At 37.3% G+C, this 22,926-nt stretch overlaps 1 protein-coding gene across 2 annotated transcripts in view; it reads right to left on the reverse strand.

Annotated features, from left to right (window-relative positions):
* MARCHF1 (membrane associated ring-CH-type finger 1) overlaps positions 1-22,926 on the reverse strand; it is a 255,582-nt gene that overhangs the window by 203,980 nt on the left and 28,676 nt on the right. For both annotated transcript variants that reach the window (XM_064148762.1, XM_064148761.1), the window contains exon 2: positions 21,439-21,534. The gene's annotated coding sequence lies outside the window, so the exon portion shown is untranslated. The remainder of the gene's footprint in view (positions 1-21,438; positions 21,535-22,926) is intronic.

Here is a 22,926-nt window from a genome sequence, read left to right on the forward strand (position 1 = left end):
TTGCTGTAAAATAATGCACTTCAAACTAAGGACTAGAGAATATGTGTCTGTAAGGAAATATTTGCCATGTGATGCAATGTAAGGTCTGTTCTGAGTCACCTTTGATAGGCTAATACCAAATCTGTACCACTTGTAGTTCTATAGGGGAAGGTGTTAGCCTGTTGAAGTATTCTTAATAATCTGAAGAGCATTTAAATAAAAAGATGTACAGATATACAGTATAAGGATTAATGTACACACAAAAATCCACAAACATAAGGTCTTCTACTAGAAAAACTGTCTTGGTAATTTAGAATCAGAAGAGGGAAACATTACTTCTGCTATCTGGCCTCATCTCTTATCTTCCTAATATCATGCCTCTAGTTCAAGTTACCTCTCGTGTAATTTTAGTTCAGACCTACCTATCTTCATGTTCTTTACATGACACAAAGATGCTACACTGGCTCCTCAGTAGGCATTTTGAGTAGGTATTACTCCCATTTAAGAGCACCATACCTCAGGCAATTCCTGCTGCTGGTTTGTTCTCTACTCTCACAACAGAATTCACATTATAAGTATTACACTGTTTTCTTCTCTGAAATTCTATTACTGGATTGCACATATTTGGTGGCCAATATGCTCAGTCAAGGTGAGAAATTTTATGGAAACAGTGAATGTTAAGACAAAAAGGCACAAGTGAGCTGTGTACCATCAAAAAAACAAGAGAATTGGACATTCAAGCTAAGAGACAAAAATATTTTCATTTAGAGACCATTTTGATACTTGCATTATTTTCCATTTCATGAGCTTTTACTTCGTGATACCTACTGTTCCTAATGTGTATTTTCTTCTCAAAGAAAATCCTAATTTAAATATGCAATAAAGATGAACAGATTTTTACAGACTGAAAAAAAAAAGACAATAAAAAATGAGTGCCCTGCTCCTGAATATCACTTAAGCACTAATAAATAAGTTAGATATTATCAAACCTGCTAGCAAATGTTTTCATATGTCAGTTTCTTGGTAAAGTAGATCTCAAGTATGTTGTACCAATTTATACCAGTAGGCATGTTTGGTTTGTACATAATATTTAGGGGCTTATAGTGAAGAGCTAAACTGTGAGTCAGAAAAGTGGCTTAGATAAGACAGTGGGATGAAGCTTGTCTATTCGTTAGTACTCTCTCTGTGTGTATAAATATATATATGCACATACATACATACAGAGAGAGAGAGGGGGGAAAAAGTTAATTATATTTGTAGACATATAAGATACAAAATTGACCTACAATCTCAATCTTTTCCAGTTGCAAACACTTTCTTCTATACAGACAACAGCACAGCATATAAAGGCCACAGAACAGACATGGACACACTTACAGACAGTTTCAATAATGGTATTATTAGTAAAATATGCACAAATTTTGATTCTTGTGAAGAACTGCTGATAATAATATAGATTGTGCAATCCAAACATTGCTTAGGTCACAAAGAAAGTCTTTTTATCTCAATTTTATGAGTTTTTTTAGCTGTTTCCAAGCTCTACATGTTGTTCTAAGTATCAAAGATGTGTCCTGGTTTACATATTCTCCAGCTGCTTAGCAGTATCCCTACCACACAGCAGCTATATTGGTTTCAGTCTTAAAGCAAAGCAAGCAGGCTCAGTCACTATAAAAAAATGCAATTTAAAGCCACATCTTATTAAAAAATTAATCATCAGTGACTTTTGTTGTTGTTGAAATGATGAATTAATGTCTCTACAGGAACTTTCATAGCTCTTTGTAGGCAGACATTACGTTGGAGATGCTAAATGCCTCCATGCTCAAATGCATTTGCAAATGCTTACATTTACATTGTTCTCTCAGACACTTACATTATCAGGATTAACTCTTTGGGTACTCCAGTTTCTCATTTATTCAGATGTGGAAGACCAATTCACTGAACTTCATTCGAGTTGGAATTATTGTACAAATGGGCTATGCACCTCTGGTGGAGTTCACTTGGTTGGTTTCTAGTTTTCACATTTGCGCCTGAGCTGCATACATATAGATAGCCCTTGAAGTGGATATTTTAACTATACTGGCAGTGGGAAGGTCTTATTTAAACTGTTAAATGCTGCTACTGCATTCACAGTTTGTGATGTTTTTCCTTCTGGGTATCCTCTGCTGACTTGAATTAGATATACATGAACCAATTTGTGTCTTGTACTGCTTTTCATTATGATGCATAACTTGAAATTGCTGGATTCTCATTAGGTTTGTTCTCCTTAATTAAAAGGAGTCTTTCTGGCAACAGAAAACCCTTCATTTTTTCCTGTCTATGTATCTTGCTGAAGACATAACTTACATACATTCATTTATGCCTTTTTCTCCCTTAATTTTAAGAAAGAATACTAACTGAAACTTAACAACAGTCACCCAGAATTCATGTATCTGACTTGATCATATCTCCAAAGTTGAGGGATATAAAAATAATCGCTTTTTGTTGTGCATTACTGCAATCATTTAACAGAAATTAAGTTTGAGGTAACTTGTAATCCTGGGAGAGTGTGTGAGAGCATGCATCTGCATTCAAAGTGCATTAGCTCTTTTTCAAGCACAACAAATAGTTTAAACATATTTGAGCTTCAATGCATAATTAGAAATATCTGGCATCCATTTTTACCTGCTGTTGAACATCTGACAACACAATAGAGGAATAAAAAAAAAAGGAATAAAGGGAAAGAAAAGGAACTCTGTGCTGAAGTTTGCAGGATACAAAAGAAAAATTCTGTCAACAGCTTGTTTTAATATGCTCAGAAATGTATTTTCATTTAGTTCTGTATAGTTCACATTAATGTCTAAAGATGAATTTTCCTCCCACATGCGACATGATTAGACTCATCCAAGTGACACTCCAAATATCTCCATAATTGCTATTGTCATAACTTGTGAATTTTCAGGATTTAGTTAGAAACTGTTTGTTGTCATTTGAATAAGTTAATGCAGTTCTCTCATCCTATTCATCAGTCTTTCTACCCCTAGTCCTGAAAACAAAGCAAAAGCCTGGAGGATGTTTGTATCCAGGAGAAATCTTTGCTTCACAAAATCCACAAAAGATCTAGAGAATTATTGTGATACAGATAAGTGATCTGACAACATTTTTTGAATTATTATTCCTTTCCTGGTTTCATGTTTAACTATATTCCCACAGACATCTCTTCTAGGTAATGTAAATATCACATAATGAGAATCCAAGTTATAGGAAAAATCCATGTTTGTGTTCTGTCTCGCCCGCAGTTAGCTGCTACAAAGTCATATTATGTCAATTCATGACAGCCCAATCAAAGAGGAAGCCAAAATCCTTAGAAAAACTACTACCCAATACTATCCAGCTTCACAATCTTATCCAAGTTATAAAGAAGAAACAAACAAACAATCCTCAAACTTTTCACAGTAGAGCACACCAATTCTCACACCATCTTCTCTTCACAAATCTGTATGCAGAACAGATGGCCTCATTAGCAGAGAGAGGTTATGCAATGACAGTGTTCTGTCAGTGGTGAAAGTCAGCAGAGTTTGAGGAGTAAGCAAAATGTCATGGTTGTAAAGGATGAACAGACCCATTCTTTGGGCCAGGTATTGTGTTTTACTTTTTCAAAGGTGCTTTTAATCTCTGTAGATCAAAGACTGGGAGATCACAGGAAGCAATGCTCAAAACAGGATGAAATTAAAATTACTTGGGCATCATCTCCAGTTCTTCAGTTTTTTGGTCCAAAATATACGAGTTGTATTGAAGACCACTGGGAGGATGTTAAAATTGAGTTTAACCCTACTCAGCTATCAGACAAGTTTTCAAAAGCTGGAGCAAGTATGCTTAAATAGACTTTTCAGTATCTGAAGCTTCTTTACTAAGATATTTTTACTCTGATTGTGGCAATATTGTTGCTATTCTCAGCAATATCATTTCACTTTAGTAATTAATGAAAAGAACACCAAAACTACCCTTACTGTAAACAATGTCTGTTTTCCTCTTTATTCTAGTTGTTAGAAGTTAATAGAGAATGTGTGTTATTGCTGTTGGGAAAACATTTTCTTCAGTCTTTCTCTTCCTCCTGAAGGAACTGTGTTGGAATGCACTAAGATCTTTTAACTTAGTTATTCACCATGGAAAGGTTCTTTGGTGGGCGATCTGCTCCAGCATTCAATTCCCAAAGAATTGTTCAGATTAATGATGTCACAGTAAGTGGCAGAAAGGGTCATATAACAGCAAATCTATTTCCCACTTTGCAGCCTTGTAGGAAAGAGCCCTAACTTTTGCATTTTCTAGGAGACAGAAAGACGTGGGTTTTAATGGGATCCAAAGTTGTAATCATCTTACAGTTTTTCTTAATGTACTAATGATACTTCAAAAAGTCATTAAAAGATACATTTTAGGAAGTAATAGCAATCAAAGTAAACTCAAAAGATGCAGATACATAATTTATGCTAGCTTCTTGGAACTAGAATATTTGGTTGTTAAAGTGGAACCAAAAGGAACATCCAAACTCTTCCATAAGTCTTTTTTCTCTCTCTCTTTACTTTTTCTTTTGTGTGTGTATTTGTTTGTCTTCTTTTGTTTTGTTGTGTTTTGTCTGGGTTCTCTTGTGTTTTAAAAATGTAGCAGTATGTAGAATTCATTTCTTCCCACATGGTCCTAGGTTGCTCAGTACAAGGGTAAAACTTGAAAAACACTTGTGCATAGAGACGTGTTCATGATTTCAGTGGGGATTGTTTATGTATTATTGCTCTTGAACATGCCAAATTAAGCCCATGTCTAACACAAATTTAAAAGACATGTAAAGCCGTCACCCATGTAAATGGAGAAACTTTCCAATCTTCCTTCCTACAAATATATTACTGATGAGTAGATGTGCAGTTGCTCTCTGCCATTGCTACTTTCAAGGAGGTAATACAGACCATCCTACCAAGCAGGCATGAATATCTTATTTGATTAGGAAGCATAACTTAATTATAGTTGCTGAAGCATATAGCTCAATGACTTCTCTTGATTAAAAATCCAGTAGAATTTGCTTGTGCCCATTACTCCATCTACTTTCTGTAGACACTAGTAAAATCATTTCACCTATAATATATACATCATGTCTACTATCACATACAAACATTGCCCAACCTTCTCCATTCCTCTCACATCTCAATATGCATTGGTCCTACAAAGGATAGCAGCATTTCAGCTTTAGAGAAAAGCCATATGGCTGCCAGCTTTGTCCACTGTGCAAACCTGCAGTAAGCATCTTGACAAACAGCACTTACTGTTTGATGGCCCTCTACACAAAGCAAATTCTTGGAGAATTAAAACAACAGCACTGAAGTTACATGAAGAAATCACCAGCAGCATTATGGCAGCAAGTATAAAGAAGCAATGGCTGAAGGACTAAGAACATCAATGTTTTTCTGCAGAAGGCAGCCATATAGAAGCAACCCTGAAAGTGTTACAAGTCATGAATGAATTCAAGCATTTTTGTTTCTCTGGGCTAGTAAATCTTTCAAAGCTTGTTTTGTATTACCCACCATGCTGGTTTAACTATGTTGTAGCCAATTTCCTGCCTGTCCTCATGCTTAACAGACCTTGAGAAAAGAAAAAAAAAAAATTGTTGCTTGTTGATTTTGTCAGAGTACATGAGTGTTAGTTTGCATGGCAACTGATATGCACAGTTACGGATTTTAGCAACTCTCATGTTCTCAGAAGCATTTGTTTTGTTTTGGTGGCCAGTATAGCTGCCAATAGGGTTAGCACTTTCAATAGACACTTCACATGATAATTGAAGAGAAGTGCAATAGTCACAGCATGAAAGTCTCACCTTTCTTTCCCAACAACAGATGGATCTGAATGGTGGGAAGACAACATATATAAATCTACAAAGCACCAAAACTTACTTTTGTTTCAGGTAACTCACAGCTCCTGTGTCTAGTTTGAGATATAGGTGTACTTGCTCACATCATACCACACTCACATGCTCATCATGTCCTAGAAGTATCTGAGGGGAAATTATTTGTCTTAACAAATACTTTATAAGGAGTGAGAGGCTTCTACAATCATCAAAAAGAGATGTGGTAAACTCTGTGGGAACTTTTCAGATAAACCAAATTCCAGTGATAAAGCATTTTCTCAAATAGGTATTTTATCTTGGGAAATGTCTCATACCAGAGTCCTCCTTTTGCAGAAAACTCTCAAAAAAATCCAAACAATGCACACTGATATAAAAAGAAATAAAAACCTATGTATGTACTGGTATACTTTTAGTCAATCTCATTTGCCTTCTGTCAAGATAGGAAAGAAAACCTGTGCTACATTTGTCCAGTAAAGTCTGGTGGGAATACATATCCATGATTGACAACATGTAGCCCAAGAAGATGAGAGCTTTGTCTTCCAATAATGAGAAAAGGGAGCACTGGCAAAAATGGAACCTGCATGCTTTTATTACTGTACATTTACATGCTCTAAATAGGTGCCAGAGGACACGGCTGGGACCTGTCCTTAAAGAGCACTTGAAGAGAAGCTCCAGCATGAGATCTCTGTTTTAAATCCAAAAAGGACTAGGATGCCTGTTGTACAGTCTGGGTTGAACACTGACTCTTCACAAGAGATTTGTACCTTTCCTTTCAGCTGATAGAGTTTTATTTATGGAACACCCAACAAATCCATGATATGATTGTTTCTAAACCCAAACAGCAGAGCTTTAGAAGTAGAACAAGTGCTGATCTCAGTCATCCAATTACCAAACTGCTATAATCCACACAACCCCAGTACCAGGCCCAAGCATACGTTTCATTCATGCCTCTGATATATAAAGCAGCACTAGAAGCAGAAGTCAAAACCTGGGATTTCCTTCTCCCTCATCAAGAGAATTGATATACTTCAGCACAAGGAAGTGTTTCAGCCCAAAACAGCCTCTGAATGTTGGAAAACAAGTTTGAATTGCAGTAGCTGAGAATGAGGCTTGAACCCTAGGCCCTCCTTCCCGCTTAAATTAATTCCCCCACTCATTTATTTGTGTAGTAAGGGGTGACCAGTACCAACACTCAGAAAAGAGAGTCACCTTCTATCTGTACCTTGGCTAGAGGCAGCAAAACATTTAGAGTTAGATTATATTCTTGATAGCCTTAAAAGTAAAAAAGGCAGGCTTTTACTGAATCAGAGTTGAAGTGGCATGAGAAGGAGAAAAGAATCTTGATTTGAAGTTCCAAACTTCTTTGCTTACATTTTTCTGTGTGCCTTTTGCAGAACTTTGTCACCAGCACACTCACATTGCTCTGTCCTTGGGGTGCATGATTAAGTACAAAAATTTAGTATCAGAAATTCCAGCTAACTTGACATTTCATTTGAAGCTGATCTCTTAATGTGCAATATACAACATATGTCACACCAAGCCCTGAGTTAAGTCTGCTGTCTTGCAGATCTAATTGAAACTCTCTCTTGCCTCTTTATGGAATACAATACCAAAATTAATGACTTCTCCAAAGTCAGGATGTCTTCGTTCACTTATAACAATTTTTTAGTTTAAAAAATTCAGGTATGGTAGCATAACAACTACCAAAAAGCTTCAAATGATGGGTTTTTTTTGTAAACTCAGCGTGTGACGAATACTACATTCTTGTCAAGAAGTTACAAATTTTTTTTTCTAAATGACTAGGATAATCACTCTTTAATTCATGATCACCAGAAAAAAAATCCATAGTGATTGGTCAAAATTACTGAACATATTTTTGTCTTATATGCAAGAAGTCTAATTCTGCCGTTTAATCTTGTACATTATTATTTGTACAAGGTGATTTTGGATTGACTTTTGATCTTCAATTAATACATAAGATATGCAGGACCAGATCCTCTGCTGATATAAGTCATTTGGTTCTAATAGTCTGTAACTATTTTAAAGGCAAGTGATCCATTCCATCTACCTTCTTATTCTGAGAACTGGAATTCAGTGTTTGTGCTGAGGTTGGCTGGAACAGACTTAACTTCCTTCACAGCAGTTTGTATAGTGTGTGGTCTGGATTTGTGGTCAAAACAGTGCTGATAACAGACTAATGTTTTGGTTACTCCTGAGCAGTGCTTGCACAGCAAAAATGCTTTCTCTTTTTCCCACCCTACCTGCCATTAAGTGAATGAACTGCGGGTGAGTGAGAATCTGAGAGGAGACACAGATGGGACAGTGGACTCAGACTGCCCAAAGGAATATTCTGTGCTATATAATGTCTCTTTCAGCAACTGAAAAATGGGTAGAGGAAGAGGGTACAGAGGCTTGGTTTCCAGGGTAGCTGTTGCTCAGAGAGGAGTGGCTGAGATTCAGCATGCTTTTGGGAGGTGACGAGTGATTGCTTTTGCATCACTTTGTATTTTTTTCCTCTCTCATCATTAATTAAACTGATTGTATTTTGACTCACAAGATTTCTTGCATTTTCTGTTCTCTCTCCACCTTTTGCTGGGGTAGGGACAGTGAATGAAGCATGGGTGCTGAACTGTAAGCTGGGGTTAGACTGAAGGCATTTGCAGCAGGAAATGGGCATTTTTGATGTGAAAACCTCTGGACCAATTCCCACGTCTACTTAAAAGATAGTAGGGGGAAAAAATCCTGTGTTTGTTCTCTATATTGGCTATAGATGAGGGATATAATATTGTGGGGAAAAAATCCTTATCTCCCTCCAACCAATTTATATTTAAATAAAGCTATCTTAAGAAATATGAGTTACAGCTACCCCCCCAAAATGACTAATTGCTAAGATAAGTTAATTCTTTCATGAATAAAGTGATAAAGTGATAAGTTTTTTCTATTTATTGCCAACCATTTCCAGCACTGATTTGAACACTGGCTTCAAAGCAAATAAGTGTTTTTCATTAAAACATCTTCTCTTTAATGTACTATAAATTCTATTAATAGTACAAAAAAACCCAAAGTCTGTTTCATCACAGAATATATTTTTTCTTTTATACAAAACTGGTGAATGGAAAACAGTTGTTTTAAACACAAGAACAAGTCAAAACCAGAGTTCAACCCAAACTGAATACTTTCTTACTTTGAACAGTTAATATTAGTTTTCCTGTTGACGTGTGATTTCTTTCTCTACTTTCTAACTAAATTTTTATTACCTTATGGTTTTTTTTTTTAATGTAGAGACTGCTTTTATAACAAGGTGGGCTGATTAAACACCACAGCAGTTCAGATAGACTAGCAATGCCTATGTCACATCAGACCCAATCAAGTTCACCCAGGAGAGTCCCAGAAGTCAGACTCATGCTTTGTCTGAGAGATACCCTGCTGCATGCATTGGTCACTTTGCCAAAAGCTTTGCCAGAGATACTCCTGAACAAACCACAGTTATCACAAGCTGTGGATATGGAAAGCTGGGCAGCAAATCTAAAACAATAAATCACCTTGGATTCCAAATGCTTATGCCATGAAATGATGAAAAGGGTCAGGGGATTATATCAGTTAGTAAATGCTTGGCATGAAATTCCTACTTTGAAAGAACTCAGTCAATCATTCATTAAACAGGGATATTGTTACTTCTCTTCTAGTGAAGAAACCCAAAGGAAAAAGAAATCTGATTATATTCTACTCCATCTTGCCACTTTTTCAAGTGGAAAACATATTATATGTTAAACTGGCTCAGAAATTATTGATGCTGAAAATTAACACCATCACATTATAGCCAACTTTTTTTAGAAGAACAGACATATAATTGCATGTGAACAACATTCTCCTTCTTCAAAAAAAAAACAAACCCTAAGTGTGCACTTGTTTGTTGAAAGATTTTTGGTCATATTATTCCTTGTAAGTATATACAATAAAATCTGCAGAAGCAAACTGCTTGTTCCTTTCAGTGTATATCTGCAAAATAGATGAGCCCACAGGGAACAACTTCAGATAGTATACTTGTAAATGAAAACAGGCATAACTCAAGGCCATATTTTGAAAAATATGACCCTGTCTTTTGTAGCTTTAAAAAAATGAACAGATAAAAGGCATGGAAATCAATATTGACTAGACTGATTCACTTGCAGAGGAAACTATTGCCTTTTCACTCATCTATGTAATTATCACACTGTGGTTGTTTTCTGGGAAGAGGTTTAAAATGCATCATGTTAAATTAAATAAACACTTCTGCTGCCTAAGGATCTGAATTAAACCTTATCAATACAGAAAGTGTCAGCTGTGTTTGGAGGAGCATGACATTTTGCCTATGAAGAAAAAAATCCCTTCTTGCTTCCAGTCCACACTTCTACTGTGTCTTCATATTGCAGAGCACAGCAGTGACAAGGCTTAATTAATTTCATTTACACCACAGGATTTCACAAGGCCTCTATTGTGAGCAACTCTTGTTTAGTGTGGTTTCAGTCCATTATTCATAATGCAAATGACCTGAAACTTGAGAGAAGTGGGAAACTGCACAAAATCTCCCCATGTTTGAGAAATTAGCAAGTGTTATCTTGCTATTCTATATGCAGCACATTGTCAAATTTACATTCCTAATTTTTTACCTCAGTATAAAAAGCATACTTGAAAGCAAGAAAATAAGACATCTAAGGAGAAAATCAGAGGCACCTCCATTTGCTTTGAACTACATTTTACATTAAATCATTTTCTGAAGACAAAAGGTATGGAAAACTTGCATGATTTATTTGACACAGACACTGAATATGTTATAAGTGGACCAGTATGTGAGCAAAATTGGCTTTGAATGATCCTAGCCTTCAAGGATGTTGAATGTGAATGCCCTTACTTGTTACAAATCTGTCAATTTTTGCTTGCAAGTTTCTATAGTAGTCAGTATATAGTATTATAAATGCCATTTACCTAAGAGGACTGTGTACTTACTGGAAAAAAAATCAGAATACCTACAAACATGAGGAAAACACTGCTCAGCAAATGAGAGTACAAGCAGAAATTTGTGAATGCTCCAGCATAGTCTCGCAAAGTAGGCTGAAGACCTGACATAGCATTGTCTTGGCACAACAAGCAGTCTGGAATGTCAGTTACACTTAGTATAGGGAGTATTTTTTATTCTTTCTGAGATACTACTAGTTTCTGACATCTATGATGAACACAGAAGTGTGAGCTGAGGCAAAATGAGGGCTAAAATCTGCGGGAGAAAAGAGAGAATGGCTGAGAAAAGGCAAAGAAAAAACTCAGTCTGGTTTGAAGCCACTGCACACAGAGAATTTGATAAAGCTAGTGCTTAGCCCCGAATTCTGCCTGTGCTGATGGGCAGCTTCAAACTGGCCTGGCATCCTGAGAATAACTGTAAATGCCAACTTGTTACAAAGCTCTTAAGCACCAGTCTCACTGCAGGGAACTTATTTCTAAGGTCAGCAACGTAAGTTTTGTGGAGTCAAGCACCACAAGACAACTAATTCTGATACCAGCTTCAACTTTGGTATATAATTACTTTGTGTGATGCTGAGAGTGGCACTGGCAACAGTGCTGTTTAACATCTTTGACAGCTGTAGGGACAGCAGGATGAAGTGCACTCTCAGCAAATCTGCTGACAACACCAAGCTGTGTGGTGCAGTCAGTACACTGGTGAAAAAGAATGCTATGCACAGGTACCTTGACAAGCTTGAGAGGTGGGCCAATGCCTACCTCATGAAGTTCAACAAATCCAAATGCAAGATCTGGCACCTGGGTCAGAGCAATCCCAAGCACAAATACAATCTGGGCAGAGCAGTCCTGAGGGAAAGGACTTGGGAGTGCTGGTTGATGAGAAGCTCAACATGAGCTGGCAATATGCACTCACAGGCCAGAAGCCCAACCATATCCTGGGCTGCCTCAAAAAAAGCACGGCCAGTAAGTCGAGAGAGGTGACTTTGCCCCTCTCCTCTCATCGGATCCCACCTGAACTACTCTGTCAAGCTCTGGAGACCCCAACAAAAGAAGACCATAGCAGTGATAGAGCAGGTCCAGAGGATGGTCCCAAAGATGATCAGAGGGCTGAGGCACTTCTCCTATAAAGACAGGTTGAAAGAGTTGGTATTGATCATCATGGAGAAGAGAAAGCTCTGAGGAGACCTTATAGCAACCTTCCAGTATTTGAAGGAGGCCTGCAGGATAGCTAGAGAGAGTCTTTTTACAAAGGCATGTAGTGATAGTATAAGGGTAATGGTTTCCAACTAGAAGCAGCAGCTCCATTTAGATTACACACTAGAAAGAACTAATGGGATGATTACTTCTTCCTAGTATCAAAAAAGGGTGGTGAGGCACTGGAACAAGATCAAGCAAAGCTGTGGAGGCTTCAACCCTAGAAGCTAGTTTGCATAGGGACTTGGGCAACCTGGTCTCGTGGGAGGTGCCCCTGCCCATGGTTGGGGAGTTGGAACTAGATATTTAAAGTCTCTTCCAATCCAAACCATTCTAGGATTCTATGGTATCTAAACAGTACATTCCTAAAATTGGTCCCTTAATATATAATGGAAAATATGTTGGTTTACGGAACATGTATGAAACCTATGATAATCTCTTAGAGCAAACAACTATCATTTGACAAGCATAGGTAAGTGCAGAACTGCATTCTATATGCCACAGCAGACCATGAGACACTACCAAATACGACCCATTTCACTAAGAAATCAGTGTTTGCCACTCTAAACTGGGTGTGTTAAGTGTGATTTGCTCAACAGAAAAATTAGTAAGAAAGCTCCCTGTCAAAGTGAGATGAAGTGTTGTTTTTCCCTTGAAGCAAAAATCTGGAGTTTGTTCTTTGTTTAAAGACCAATTAACTGGCATGTTTAGATTTAATCTTACAGGTGCTTTTAGCAAAATTAAGGTTTACTGACAAAGATCTGATGAAACCTTAGGTGGAATAAAATGCACACCTGTGGTGGCTAGAAAGATTAATTCAGACACCGAAAGGACACCAGGACAATGAAAGCTTGGTTTGTCTAGCCTAGCAAGGCAAATACGATGAACTGAACATGCTGTCCTGCAATGCATCATGGAAAAGGAGGTGATTTGTCTCAAAGCTTCATCTACCTCTGTTTTATATGACACTATCACACAAAATACATAGGCATGGAATTGCCTTCATGACCCCTTATTTCCGCCCCTGTCCTGGAAGTGCTACAGCTGTCCCTTTCCTTTATTCTGGAGCTGCTGGTGACACAACTTTCTAGCTGTCACTCTGATCCTTTTTGTGCCCTCATTCAAATTGTTCCTGGATTTGGGTCTCCAGAAAGCCAAAGGGATTTGGGCTAACTTTGCATCATGGTACTCAAACCTTGTTCACTTGGGCGCAGAGAATGGTCTTGTCTTGAACTATCTCTGGCTGAATAAGATGATTGGTTTGGCTCTACACCAAGGAAGAATCACTTCCCAATTTATTTTCAGGTATCTCATATTTGGCCAACGATTTTTCAAAGTCATGTACTTATATAAATCTTCAATAGCTTCTGTAAATTTATCCAGAAGACAGAAATGTCTTCAAGAAAAGTAATTTACACACCTACAAGTTGCACAGGAATTTATCTTTTGAGTCATACGTTACCCATCTGCAATTTTTATAAACACAGGCATTGTCTGACCTGTGTCATCTTAAATCTTAAAATAATTACTCTTCAATGCCTTTCTACACTTCTCAATGTAGCAATCTTTCTGACACTGGTAGTGAAAATATGTTTAAGCCTCAATTCTAAATCTTTCTCTCTTTTCTTCTTTTACTTCAGTAATAATTGTAGCATAAATTTAAAATACAGATTCAGGATGATTTCAGAGCTTGGAACTAGTACCATGCCCTGTTGTGACTTCTAAGGTTTGGAAATCCCCATACAGAGAGCTTGAACTCATTAAAGTGCACTCAGTAGTTGTGTCATAGCCATTGGTAGGAATATAATAGCATTCAAATGGCAATAATCTGGTATTATCAGAAAAAATATTCCCTAACAGAATAGCCAAAATATCCATGAATTAATAAGATTTGGAGTTCCATACACTGGCCATAAGAAACAAAGGCCATATCAAAAGAAGCAGAAGCCTATTATACTGTATGCTAACCATCCATGTGAAAACGTAGGGAGTTCTCTGTTGTTTTTTAGAGTTCTTAATGTCAAAATCAGTCATAGAAATTAACTACAGTGATGTAAAAGTTTTTTTTTTTTCATGTACTTGGGAGAGGAAATATTAGAACAAAGTTACTCTGATCTGCCAACAGAATTTACTGCGTGGATGCAAAGACAAATTCACAGTATTTAGTGAGACACCACCTCTTGGTATCCATGAGAGTTCTTATGTCTTCACATAATTGATTTAATGAAGAGAGCAGCTTTCTGAAATCATTACATCACTGTTTCAGAGCCAAACGCATTAAATGAAATAGAAATAACAGTTGCCAGTTATACTCAAGTCATTGTGAAATATCTCTAACATGATTAGCTACGAGAAAAGTGTATCATCCGGACAGAAAAAAATCTGCCAAATCATTGGGATTATCTTTCACTTATTTGACAGCAAGGCAATTATCAAAACATTGAATCCTTTCATTTAAAAAACTCAGCACTGTGTCATTTTTGAGTAACCATCAGCAAAATATGATTACATTTTTCATAGAGATAAAACCACTTAAACCAATTATGCTTGCAAAAATAAGACAGAAGAATTTTAGAGGCAACAACGTGCTGGGAGTGCACTTTGTGTAGTTGCTGTTCTTCAGAGTTTTTATTCTGACATGTGGATTTTAGTGGAGAACTAAATAGCTAAGAGCCTTCAGCTTTGCTGCCTGCCTCCTCCAAAATTGTCTCTCAAATTAAAGAAACTGTTAATCCAGGTTTTCTTGTACCAAACTGTATGAAAAATACCTAGGCTATTTCCTGTCCAAACTTATGTTCAATCAATAGTAGTGAACTTATCAAGTACTTTGGAGTTGTGCTTACAAACAATGCTTATTCAGATCCAGAGAGACTCACACCTGGAGGTGTTCAAGAAAAGATTGGATGAAGCACTTAGTGCCATGGTCTAGTTGACTGGATAGGGCTGGGTGCTAGGTTGGACTGGATTATCTTGAAGGTCTCTTCCAACCTGGTTGATTTGTCAGTAAGTTATAACATCATTATCTGCCATTTAATTAATTTTGTAAGATCGCTCACATTTTTGGATATGAGACTGTCTTTGATAGTTTTATGATGACTTCTCACTTATATGAATATGCACTGTATTTAAGGCCACAACCTGGACCTGTAGAATTCCAGGCATCCACAATTTTGTGTGCCTTTCAGTAGAGAAGAAAATATCACATGAAATTAGAAGCTTGTGAAGATGAGAGGGTTTTTTCCTTTCATTACTCCACAGAGTATTTTCTTTAAAAGTAAACATGAGGTTGAAATATGACCTTAAAGCTAATGAAGCATGACTAACCCCTGGAAAAGTTCCCAATGCTTCCTCAATGGCTAATACAGCATATAAAAAAAACAAATGAAGCACAAAATTAGAGTGGAGAAATCTAGTCTACTTAGATTTGCTTCTGGACTCTGGAACAGTGTAAGAGCTGTTCACAATCATTACCGAGAACATAACAGGTGGAAAATAGTATGATTATGAGAATAATACTTTCTACTTTTATTTATTGTTTCTAGACTCAAAAGCTCTTCTGCATGTTTAATTTTCAAATGTTTTCCTATATTACAGATAACAATTAATTATTATTTAAATTATTTTATTATAACTGCATTATTGTTATTACTGTATTAACACGGTTTTATACAGGTACTTAGGTTATTTGTGCTTACCATATATGATGTTGAAATTATCATGCCATTTTGTCCTAAAGAATTCCATTTTCTGAACTTTTTTTCTTTCAAGCATTACAGACATCTTGTACACTGCCAAATACTTGTACTGATGCAAAACTTTTTGTCTCTACAGGTCAGAATGTTGGACTGCAAGGTACTATTTTTGCTAAATGCAAACGTTTGTACCTCAGCTACTGTAAAGATTGCTTTTTCAACACTTTGGCTCTCTACCTAACATTTTGAAGCAGTGTGGGATGGAAAATATGAATGTTAAAATTCAAGTTTTCTCCTTGGCCGCTTCTACTCAGCATGCCAATATCACCATATTGTGTGTCAGGGTGGTAACTCAATCTCCAAACACAAGTGAAAATCTGCATTGGCACTGTGGCTCTCACGTGAGCTCCTGCAGATCAAGATCATGTTCCTGTGAGAAAGGCTAGTGGCATGAGAGTCCGTGGCTGCTAGTCTTTAGACATAAGGACTGTGCTGAGTATGCCTGCATTTAGAGGACAGTAACTAGACAGAGCAAACTCTTTTAGTAGTGTGAGCAAGACAGAAAAATAATCTAGTAACAAGGGTGAAAATAACTGGGAGGAAACAGGTGCTTCACTGCTCCAAATTAGTATCCTTACACAATGCCACATGCCTAACACTAAATAACAATGTTAAATGTAGTTAATGATGATTTTTCATTATGAGCCTCTGAAACAATGATCATTTCAGCAATTAATGCCCAGTTCCCCCGTGAAAACATCAAACACACTTGAGTGATATGACCAAGAGAACCACCAAGCCCCCTGAAGAAAATGACTACTCAGTGATTAACAACCTGGACCATGAAAATCTTTAGTAAGGAAGAAAGAGAAGTGACCTTCAGGATGAAACTCTTGCTGTGGCACGTTCTGATTTGTCCAATGCAGCAACTGGATGTTTTAAGCGCTGATTGTAGCATGATCTAATGAAAAATTCTATGCACTACATATCTATTTGTACTATCTACTATAATGGATGAAATTATGTCAACACTTACAACATCTTTGCCTGTTTTCCATGCTGTACTTCAGTTCCATAGTGCAACTGTCATTGTAACAGTGTTTGGTACCTGGACTACATGTACACATGTGCGGATAACTATGAATTTGGAGCCCTAGCACTAAACTTGCTGGATCAAATCTGCATCACAGGATAGATGATGCCATAGATGATGGCAAGAGGAAAGGATTAAAGACCAGCAGAAATGTGATCCAGATATTTAGCAATGACTCTCACGGAGTACCGTATAGGTGTTCGACTAAAGCTACAACCAGTCCAGTCTTCCATAAAAAGACACTTCATATTTTTACACAGCATACAGTTAGTAATTTGTATGGTTGTAGTTAAACTGCGTAACTTAATATTTTAGCCATTGTTTAAAGTTTTCTAGACACAAAATGAGGTTGCATTGTTTTCCATATTTGTATTTTGTGTTTATGGGGAGATTTTGCCAGTGTGATGTGGAGGGAAAAAATAAGAGGTCTCCCCAAGGCAGTAAAGAGCCCTGGCAGTGCCAGGCTGTACTGCAGCACGCAAAGAGAGGCTATGATAAGGCCAATCAGCTTAAGCATCTGTCAATGACAAAAGGAAATAATAAAAAGTTCTAAAATATGTTGAATGTGTTAATGTGTATAGCATTAAGGAACAGTCCAGACTGCAACACCATGGCCTTACTTCACAGCAAGTACAAGGAGGTCTAGCCCCCAGTAGAAGTTATTTAAGACACCTTACAATGCTGTGGGTGTTTTGGTTTTTTGGTTGGTTTTGGGTTTTCGTTTGTTTGTTTTTAACAGGAAGATGCATGCATACGTGTACCTACTGCTGACAGTTCACACAACAGATTACATTGGATAAGTATTATCTCTTGTCTGGGCAAAGGGCTTAACTTCCTCTTGTTTATTTTTACTAGCCAAAATTGAGAGTCAAGAACATGGGCTGTAAGACAAAATTTCTACAAAAACATTTGCTACTCCAGTGCATTTACAACTTCTACTTTGACCAACTGAAATTCTAGCAGAGTATTTCCACCCTCCTCAGACATCTTGAAAGCCAACTTTTGTTGCTTATTTTTATAATTTTTTATCTGTAGAAGTGAGAGGTTTTGTTACAATTTAAGGACCTCAAAACAAGTACTAGCTGAGATAGCCAATTCAGATTTCTGTAACTCAAAACAGCCTGAATCTGAGATGTTGCAGATGGTATGGAGGAGGAGAAGTATCATTTTGGCTGCAGAATCACATTTAAGAGTTATTTCCTTTTTTTTTTCCCTTAACATAATCTAGTTTAGGAAGGACACTGAGATGCTTGAGCGTGTCCAGAGAAGGGCGACGAGGCTGGTGAGAGGCCTTGAGCACAAGCCCTACGAGGAGAGGCTTAGGGAGCTGGGGTTGTTTAGCCTGGAGAAGAGGAGGCTCAGGGGTGACCTTATTGCTGTCTACAACTACCTGAGGGGTGGTTGTGGCCAGGAGGAGGTTGCTCTCTTCTCTCAGGTGGCCAGCTCCAGAACAAGAGGACACAGCCTCAGGCTGCGCCAGGGGAAATTTCGGCTCGAGGTGAGGAGAAAGTTCTTCACTGAGAGAGTCATTAGGCACTGGAATGGGCTGCCTGGGGAGGTGGTGGAGTCGTCGTCCCTGGGGCAGTTCAAGGCAAGGTTGGATGTGGCACTTGGTGCCATGGTCTAGCCTTGGGCACTGTGGTAAAGGGTTGGACTTGATGATCTGTGAGGTCTCTTCCAACCTTGGTGATACTGTGATACTGTGATACTGTGATACTGTGTGATAGTGATGGAACAAGACTCTTAAGTGTACTGCTGTCCTCATTCTTTCCTGATTCTTTTGCTCCACATCATGTACCTATGTTAGGGTTTTCCCTTGGGAATAAATCTAGCTGAGACGATGAACAACAGGCTGTCATTTAGATGGAAGACAAGGTCCCAGAATGACAGATAGACACTCCATCAGTTTCCACAGGCAAATCCATCAAAACAGGATTTCTTGTTAAAATATAGCAAATGTTATCCCCAAACCACCACCACATGAGGTTAGCATCCTGTACTTTTCACGTGGCCAAAAGTATGATTTCAGGCAGTAACTGAAGGAGTAAATAGACTATCAAGGTAACTAAAAAATCCTCAATCAACACAAAAGGTTCATAAACTATGTGACGATTACTTAACTAGTATTTCATATCAACCACAATTCCATCACTCCTCAATATGCATTTTTTGCTCCCCCATCATTATGTTGCCAGTGTTTGAAAGCAGAACGTATGCCGTGGCAAAACATTTTTGTACTACGTTACTTCCCTCAAAACTGCTGTTTGTCCGTTTTTATTGAATGGTGTCTAATCACATCAAAGTGACAGATACCTCACACAGAATTATTTATTGCTTGACTGTTAGCCCACTGAGCAATTTGAAACCACACAGTGGCATCAGCCACTACCACAGTATCAATACAAACCAGTCAAAACGCTGTATTTCTATCAAATCTATTTAGCATACTAATTAATCAAAAACTGCATTGTCATGGAGACAACACTCCTAAGATCACATGAACTAATGAGGTTGGTAATTAATTTTGTTTAGGTCATTCCAAACTGATCTGAAGAATTTGACATTTATTGATTGGATTCTGCAACCTCAGCTTTATTTACTTTAGAGTAATCTATAACCTACTTTACAGAACCATCTGACAATTTTACTAGGCACAGATGACAGGAAATCTTTTTCTCACAAGATTTGTGAGGAATAGGTGCATACACTGATATAGCCAGTTTATTCAAGATATGCATAATTGTGGGTATTTTTTCAGGGCCTTGGTTTTTTGCCAAGAAAAACAGAGTTATGATCAATGTTGATGTTTGAGTTTCAGTGATCTGATGGTACAGACCATCTTGGGAAACAGATTATCTTTAACTAACCCTTCTCTAATACTAATACATGAAATACACAACTGGAAAACTCAGCTGTCAAAAGCTGCTTCCCAGGGTAAAGGAAAGCAAACACTCTGTTAAATGAAGTGGTCTAACTTGACATAAAGTTGCCAGACTTTTACTGGCACCATCACTCATCTTTATGAGAAGAAAAATTCTGCAACTCAGTTCATGTTGCAGCTGGTGGAATAGAGGCTGTTTATGAACTTTTCTTAATGCCTGTTGACAGAAAATTTGCAGGCCAGAGCACTGACTGCAGTTATATTAGGTGCCAAACTGCTTTTATACATCCAAGAGGAAGAAGAGCATTACTATGACTTTATGACACAACGATATAGATTATTTCCTTCCTCCAATCACTTGAGACCACCAGTTGACAATATCTATTAAATTTTCAAAAGAGAAAATTTTGCCCTTTGTAGTTTATTCCATGTCTCATGAACCATACTATAAGCTAGAATGTAAAACAACTCCTGAGTTTAACCCTTAAATCAAGTGAGTTATCTTCAAAGTATTTTGACAGTAGGTCTGTTTACAGGTAACTCAGTGACCACTTTGGTTTTCAAGCACTTTTATAACTGCTTCCTGTTAGTGTAGAACATTTTTAAAGAAAAAAAAATCCTTCAGAAAAGTTTTCTATTTCTGCTGTAAGAAAAATTCAAGAAGTGGAGGATGCTGGGCAGTATCTCTTGCCTACCATGGTAACTATTAAAGAAGTAATAGCATGTATACTGGCATAAACGGCTTGGTTTAGAGCAGTCTGCGTGTAAGTCAATAATTATCTTTTCTAGATATCAACTTCTGACTTAAGCTTAAGTGACTGCAATATTACATTACAGTGCTAGCATTCATGGTTGTTAAAATGCAAAAAAAAATACCCCCCCCAAAAAAAACACCCAAAACAAACAAACAAACAAAAAAATCTGAAACCCACTCTATCTGGCTACAGGTTTTTCATAAACCAGTAATAATAACAGCAAATGTCTTCCCATCTCCAAAATCAATGAAATCCTAGAATACAAGGTCAGAAGGGACCTCAAGGATGTTTTGGTTCAAACTTTCTTGTGAAAAGCACAGTCTAGATAGGAAGGCCCAGCATCTTGACCAGACAAATCTTAAAAGTGTGCAATGTTGGGCTTCCCAACACTCCCCTGCTGGTATTACTCCAATGGATATTGGGAAATATGAATCACTTATGTCTAATTGGACTCTCCCCAGGGATAACTTCTACCCATTACTCTTTGTCTTTCCCATGTGACTCCTTGTGACAAGGGAGTCTCCATCTTCTTTGTAGCTACATTTTACATATTACAACATGATGATAAGGTCTTCCAAAAATTGTAGGAGTGTTTTGACCTACAGCTCAGGAATCTTCAATTTTCACCATGCTGCTTTTGAACGATATTTTATTCTGGATGAAATTCCTACAGTAAGTATCTACACCAAAGTTGAGCACGTTTCAGACAGATTTGGCCCAGGTAACAGTGCAGATCTAAGCACTAGAATTTAGGAGTAGGTAACACCACTGTTAATACCCTTCCTTCACTGCCCAAACTGCATAGGCTGATGCCTAAGGGCCCGGTATAAACTCTATAGAATTAGGTGTCACAGAAGTAGGTGTAAAAATGTTGTCTATTGAGATGGTTACTTGTAAGCACTTTGCCAGAAGACACTGCAAGGTTAAATTGGACATAATATGATAAAACCTTTACCCCAAGAATACCAAATAGTCTGTAAACTAACCTGATAACATCAGATGCAGGAAATAGTCTTTTTTTTTCTTGGCATTCTCATAGAAAGATGTTTAGCTTCTCTTTGATTTGGAAAGTTTTCTCCATCCTAAATTAAAAACAAGCAGAAAAAAATTCTGGTAAAAGCATCCTACTGCAATTTTTTTTATTATTCCATTTAACACTGGGTGAAAACTGATACTAAAAATTCAGTGATGTTGTTGAGGTAAGCAATAGGTTTATCTAAATGAAACCCACTTGTACCAACCCTACATTGTTTGTAAGGACATTAACTATCTGCCTGGTTTCTAGTCTAGGTGTTAAAAATTGACACGTTTATCTCTACTGTGTAGAAAGCTCTAAAGTATCTGGCAAGCTCAGTTATGCCTTCTCATTCACATCTGTCAGTTCCCACACTATATGTATCATCTGCACTGGGCCAAAGCAGCGTATCAAAATAATTCACTTGCAGGTTTCTGGAACATCCTTTTGGACAGCTACCATCCAGTAAATTCTAAAATACAAGAACGACTGGTATTAAATCACTGGCAAAGTCTTTGATTACTGCCAAAAGTGATGATTGTAGGTTGATAGCTGATCAAATCTGTCTGCCAAAAACTAGCTAAAATGAATGTAGGACCGTTTGGCAAGTGAAAAAAATTGAAATATATCTAAGCAATAGCTGAGAACTGTTCATCTATACTAGCTGGGATCTTACAGCATAGATACCAACATTCAAACTGTGGCAATTCTAAAGAGTATTAGCCGAAAAGAGTCTTTCAAAATGAAGGATGTTAAAAATTCTTCAAAACCAGTAGCCATACAATGTATCATTTATCTATTTTCACTGCCATATCTATGCAAAGGAGACACATTTATTATCTGTAACCTGTATGAACTTTGAGAATCTAAAAGAGAAGAGATATTTGAGTCAGTGCTTAGAACATTAATGTCCTTCATTGAGGTTTTACTGTGAATTTCTAGAAGGTTTTGGTATTGTATTCCTCTGGATTTAGCCACTGACTAATTTTTTTTCTGGCTTTGTTACCAAATGACAGTTGCCAGTTTGTTGTTCTGAGTTCTGCCTCTGACTCTCCTACAAAAGACGGGTTGACAAAGACTTGATTAACTGTTGAAATAAAACTCATTTATTCAGGTTAGACTGGATGATCTTGGAGGTCTCTTCCAACCTGGCTGATTCTGTGATTCTATGATAATGATCACACCCAGACATGACCACAGGACTAGATTATCCTTTAGAAAGAAACTAGCAACACCTGAAAATTACAATTGATATACATGGCAAGTGTGCAAGGGAAAAAAAATAGGTAACTGTCATGGATATGCCTGCAAAGTCATCAGCTAAATATTGCTGCTGAATAGCAAACACAAAGAAAACAAAACAATTGTACTGAGTTCTTTGTTAACAAACCAGCTGCAAAAACATCTATGAACTGTCTTAGATGTCTTTCAAAATTTGTTCCCATTCATCTTGTGAATT

The sequence above is a fragment of the Pogoniulus pusillus genome, chromosome 9, assembly GCF_015220805.1.
Source record: "Pogoniulus pusillus isolate bPogPus1 chromosome 9, bPogPus1.pri, whole genome shotgun sequence".
Classification (NCBI taxonomy): domain Eukaryota; kingdom Metazoa; phylum Chordata; class Aves; order Piciformes; family Lybiidae; genus Pogoniulus; species Pogoniulus pusillus.